The following is a 6,617-nucleotide window of genomic DNA, read 5'->3' on the forward strand; positions in this document are numbered from 1 at the left end:
TATATATATATATATATATATATATATATATATGTGTGTGTACCTGTTAAAACCATATTTAAAATAAATACCGCTTGTTCTAAATAGGACAACTTGTTTTGTTTTCGAGCCACAAGCTGCCATCTACGAGCGTATTAATAAAATCGAAATCCATCCACCACTCCTGACGGATCAATCAGAAAAATAAGCTATGATCTGTGTGGATAATTGAGTTGTTTAATACATAAGAGAAGCAAACCAAGTGGGATTATACTCCTTATTTGTCTTGCGTTAATAATAGTATGCTGTATTTATTTGTACGTTTGGTTTTAATAAATAAATATATTATTATTCGTTGTTGCCTTTTCTTTAACTTTCACTTAAACAACATATACGTACAATATATGTTTTAAAAGAGATTGACAGTACAAATACTACTACTATAAATACGTCTGGTGGTATTCCGGCCTTAAGATGACCGGCAAATCATCCTTCCTTCATATTGAAGACGTTACGCAAGGTCAGCTATCTGCTTTGGGACTTCCTTGGAGATTTTTAGAACTGTCACTAGAACACACGATGATATTTCACATTTTCTAACAGAAAAACGAAAGGAATATCTAAAGGATTAAGAGGACTTATATCTGTATCTAGCTATCGTATCAAGATAAGACCTCTTAATATGTTAGATTCCTTTTCTGTTTCTGTTAGAACATGTTAAATAGCATGTGTTTTTCTTTACAGAACGGACGTAGATTGCGTCGTAGACGACATTTTCGTGATTGTCAGTACGTAAACATAAAAAGCTGTGTGACAAAAAATCACAGATATACTTCAATCCGATTGATTCAAGAATGCTCCTCGCAGTGTCCTCAAAATTCGGGTTTTCGCAACTAGAATCGTCCAGATATAGGTGGCTGTTTTGTTAGTATTTTTCTCATATTAAGCAAGATGGTGTTGTTCAATACATATTTCAACGTTTGGGACATTGTTTTTGTTAAAAAAGATGTAAATTCAGAGCACAATTATGGACTTTATATCTTGTAAACATACACTTATAGTGCGCTCAGCCATCATAACGTGATTTGTGTTCATGGCTCAAAGGAGAGCACTATGCTCGAAACCGGTCATAGCTCTATGTGGAGGATTGGCGTCAACCCGAATGAATGACTGGTGTTTTATTACAAATATCTAATTCTTAAGCATGATGCAAAGCTGTCAACGATGCAAATTAAAATGCGCATACGTATTAATATTTATATAATGTATACTATAAATTATATCACTATTCATTAAGTAATAGCGCGAGCATAAACACTATACACAACAGATTTAGTGCTGGTGAGAAAAAATGCATATTCAACAAAGAGCTGTGCGAGAAAATTCACAAGTCACTTTTATACAGTTTCAAATAATGTTCTATTAAATAACAGAAACATTCAAAAACTAAAAACATATACAATGATGGAAACCTGAACTAGTTGTGCATTAAATGTAGATACAACGTTAGATTCTGCCATAAAGACGAATACACATTCCGGTATAAGTCGTGTTGAATTTATTTAATTACATAATATTTTATTTATGGTACAAATATATATTGTTTTATTTGTATCATTAAATAGTTATCTGTCATTTCATTTATTGGTTTAAAGGGGCCAGATTTTGGCATGTATTGAAGCTTTTTATTAAATGCTTTATATTGATAAATTTAAACATTGGGCCTCAATATTTTCAGTAAAAATTAAGTATACAATTAAAAAAAGAAAAACAAGTAACTCGCAACTGGACTCGAACCACTGACCCTTGGAGTCCTGGAGTAAAAAGTACCCCGCTTAGACCACTCGACCATCCATGCTGATGCTTTGTTCGGATGTAGTTTTTTACTTATATAAGCAATCCTCGTAGTTTCCCAAAATGTATCAACAACAACAGAACTTTCCAAATTATTAAATCGTTTCGCGTTGCAACGCTTTAAAATTGTCAGGTTTTCAAATCGTCGAAGATGCATATAATGGATATTTTAGAACATGGTAAATGCTCAGTATTACTATTTCCTCACAAATATCATAACTAAAACGAAAATTTGCGAATCAGAAACAACTTTTTGTAATTTTGTCAATTTACCAAAACGTGAAAAAGGCCCTTTACGATTAAGAAAATAAACTTATGAACTTAATAACTAGCTTTAACAAAGTTCGTTTAAATTGAAGTGAAAAAAGGCAATATGTAAATATTTATGTGCAATAAACCGAGGGCATGTCATAATGATGGTGTAATTGTTTGAAATACATGATCGTTTTCAGAAAATTATCACTATGTCTTATTTAATTAAACGTGTAAAGGGTATTTACATTTGTCCGATGGTTTTATTGTTTCCCTGATATAAAATATAAGAGCTCGCTCAATTTCATAATCGAAAGAATCAATATAGACCCCTATATTACGCGTATATTTATCATGTAATACTGTTTCATTTATAAATGTGGTATAATACTTTACCATGTATTGCCACTACTATGTTACTTCTTATGTAGTCGTCCTTGATGCTCAGGTAAGTTATGAGTACCAAACTTGAATGAAATATAACACTTGGACACGAACATTACTTGCACATGAGGAAGTACACATCTCTATCTAGTTAAACCAATTCGTGTTGGTTAGAATAACGACACAATATCAGATGTGTTATTACAGTATTGCTTATCACCCAGTGGCCCAGCAAATTATTATCGTTGCATAACGTTAAGCTGTGTGTCAATGTTTACTGATGTCCCTGGAGACAGCATCGCCACTAAGCCGCAGCGCCTCACACGAACATTCCTCATTATGCATTATGTTGTATATTACTTTTTCGAATTTGTAACAACTTGGACATTGTATTTCATATTATCGAGGCTGCATTTTCTTTTTAGCAGATTTTTTTGTATTTTGTTATTATTGCTGAGTGACACATAGAAAGATGACGCAAGTCACTAAGCAGCAGCGCCACACACGAACATGTTCCATAATGTTTCATGTTACTGTTCTCAATTCGTAGACACTTTGTTTGATACCATCGAGACTGCACTTCGTTTTTAGCATACCTAAATTTTATTACAGAGTGAAGCATAAAAAGGCGACAAAACCTGGTATTTTAAATTAAAGAGTAACCTTAAACCTTTCTTAGATACGTCAATCGTACATTTAATACTAAAATTTAAATTAAAAAGAACAAACACAGACATAAAGCGAAGTAGGGTGTGCTTGGTTACATGTGTATTTTTATTAATAGTTTGAATTTCCTGCCTGTTTCTGTTCCGTTTGGAATAATATTAGTTGAAGCATCACAAATTTTCACCATTCGAATCGGTCATTCTGATTTTGAAAATATAGTTTGATTACCATATAAATTACAGGGTTGTGCTATACATAACCTTACTAACATGTATTCCCTTATTAACATATATATATATGAAGAATGTCCCGTCCTCAGAGCAAGGGTGCTTTTTTCAATTAAACGCTTAGCATGTTTATGTTATAAAGCCTTAATGTAACGTCTCATAGTACATGATAGCAATATAACGTTCTTAAAAACTAAATGAACGTCCATCGGTATTTGCACGATAATAAGATAATAATATCATAAAAACTTTACATTTTACAAACAAACGTTAGCGCGGCTTTTGTCTGCCTTCAAATCGGACATACAAGGTGCAGGATCACGTGACATTGTGGGGATCCCAATTAAACGTTAATGGATGTAAACTAAACGGAAAATGGTTCTTTGTTTTAAAATAACGTTTGAAGACAATTGTCTTAAAAACTTCAACTAGTGCATTAAACACAGATTTATTTGTATATTATAAGTAGTATTGATATTCGAATTATTATTACTATTTTTATAGTGAAAAAATATTTTGCTTTTAAACGTTTCAATGCGGATGCATTTTTGGTATTAATTTATGTTTGTTATAGAACTGATTTTTCATATGTTCCTGAAAACTAATCAAGTTATATTCATTATATAATAATATGCTTCTGTTGCTGATGATGTTTATGTTTATTTTCTGCAAGGCGGATAACACAGTAACATCAATCCATTGTTGGTATTTATTTACAAAATACTGCGGCTGGCGAGGTTGGCGACACTTTTATTGAAGACGCCATGAATTATGAATTTCAACAACTAAAAATCAGAGTTATCGCAACACGTCAGGGCTCTTTTTATTATTAAACGTGAAAAAAGAGACATGCATGTATTCCAAATAAGCGCACACTATGATGATGCGGATTCGTAAATGATCGAGGACACACGCCACGTGTTAGTTCGTGGTTAAACAGTAAAATAGAACACACCTTTTTATATTGTTCTGTAATTGTAACTGTTGATTTTGTCATTGATTGCCTAGTATGTTGTATTTAATACTTATACACTTATCAAATCAATTTTTTTGAGAAATGCATATGTTATAATTATAAGTCATTAACTCATATTTTGCTTCATTTTATGTATTTGTAATATGTATGTTCAAACCTCGGTGTCGAACATTTTTAATTATCTCAATTATGTTTGTCATGCAATGGGTAAATATAAGTTTAAATTAATACCACTCAGAGCTGCACTTAAAATGAATTGTGTACACTTAACATCTGGAGACATATTTTTTCTTGATTCATCGAATTATTTTAAAATGTGCATATTTGTGTGACATGTAGAGTAGCTTTTGCAAGAATTAAAACGACAGTACATTTATCCTTGTATTTTCTTGTTAATGCGACCAACACAAATCCATATGTGATCTCAATTCATGTTGTGGTCGTTTGAATGATAAGACAAAAAAAGTATGAAATGCTTAAGGAATTATTAGTTTACTATATACATGTATATGCAACACGATGATATCTGCGGTAATTGTACAGCCAAGTGTAACAAATCATAAAATACCCAAATAAAGAAAACGTTTTATTATATATATAATGGTTAACACGTATCATAAACTGGCGTATTGTATACATGTATATGTATACACCTTATTGTATTATGTGTTGATGAGAAATATCGTAATGTCGTTGTGCCGCTGTTTAATAGTTACTAACATTTACCATAATTGAGGTCGCCGTAGTGTAATGGATTAGATGTCCGCCTGGCGATCGGGAGGTCAAAGGTTCGACCCCTTAAGACACCAAGTTTTGGTTCTGGGCAAAGGAAACATACTCGAAAGCGTTTCAATTAGCTTTTACGATGCAATAAAGCTTACGCAAATAGGCTTAAACTAACAATAATTCAAAAAGTTATTATTAAAAAACATGCTTTTTCTGCTATTGAAATCGAGTAAACAGGTATAATTTTATGCTACTCATCGCAAACAAATACTCTCAGTAATCAATTAGAATTTTACCTTATTCTATTCGGCTGTCATGAGTAAAATTAAAAGAGACAACAGTGTTAAGGTCTTGTTTTCACAAGCAGAAACCAGGTCTACCAATACAAAGCAAATTTTGAGAAACTTATTCCAAATCTGGGGAGTTTTTCAAAAACCGGCAATGTATAATATATTTATATCAATAAGTTATAAGAATAGGTTAAATGTTATCACTTTTCATTGATAAATATAAATACATGTAAACTTGTATGATTGAATGTTTGTATATTCCTGCTTAATTTAGTATGAATTGTCTAATTTACCGTGTCACATTTCTAGGCCTTTAATATATAGCAGAACGTATTTCTTTTGGATTTTCAAAGAGATTTATATATCACGGTTTACATATAATCTCGGTCGAGTTCCGAACATCATATCCGGTCCCGTCGGGATTTGCAGACAATTATTTCTGCGGAACGTTGAGATGTTGTTCCATGCTTGTTAATGTCCCTTGTGTTCAAGTTGCTAACACGCTTCAGTGCCTCGGTTTTAGCCAAATCAAAGAATAATATTTTTCTCCGTTGTTCATTGTTTTTCAAACAAGATTCCTTATTGTCAAATCTGGATTATTAATCATGCTTTTCTTGATAACAGATTTCTTAAAACGTGCATTATGTATGAGTCAGAGCCTTAGTGACATTTCTTGCACATGTTGCATACAAATCAGACATCAAACATTTTATCCGTTGGTAAGCCTTCAAAGTTTAGTCTGGCTTGGTTGAAATATATGTCTAAATGAAATTTATATAAACACTGAATGTCCCGGCTTCCGAAAGTTGACAATAAACAACATATAACGAGGTAGAAATTAAACATAGTTAAACACTTGACCAATTTACAAATGTAATTGAACTATCCCTAGTATGAGCTGATTGTATTTTTGTTTAAATTAAGTATATCATACTAAAGCAACCATTTAGTAACTACGGGTGTATTGTTTAACACATTGTATAATTGCGCCTTAATACAATAAACGTTCACTGAAATTAGAAATGGTGTATGTACATTTTGTATGTATATTGTTACGAAATATACAATTCCTACATATATCAGTTCGTCTGCAATATAAATCGAAGTGTTCTTTATAGGCCTAATTGATAAAGGCGTGTCGAACCAAATCAAAACATGGTGAATTACTTACATCACGAACGAATATACATGCATCGATGCTATTTATTATTTAAACTATGATTACACACATTTAACTACGCCCAATTATATATATATATATAT

This window comes from Dreissena polymorpha, chromosome 12 (assembly GCF_020536995.1).
Source record: "Dreissena polymorpha isolate Duluth1 chromosome 12, UMN_Dpol_1.0, whole genome shotgun sequence".
NCBI lineage: Eukaryota > Metazoa > Mollusca > Bivalvia > Myida > Dreissenidae > Dreissena > Dreissena polymorpha.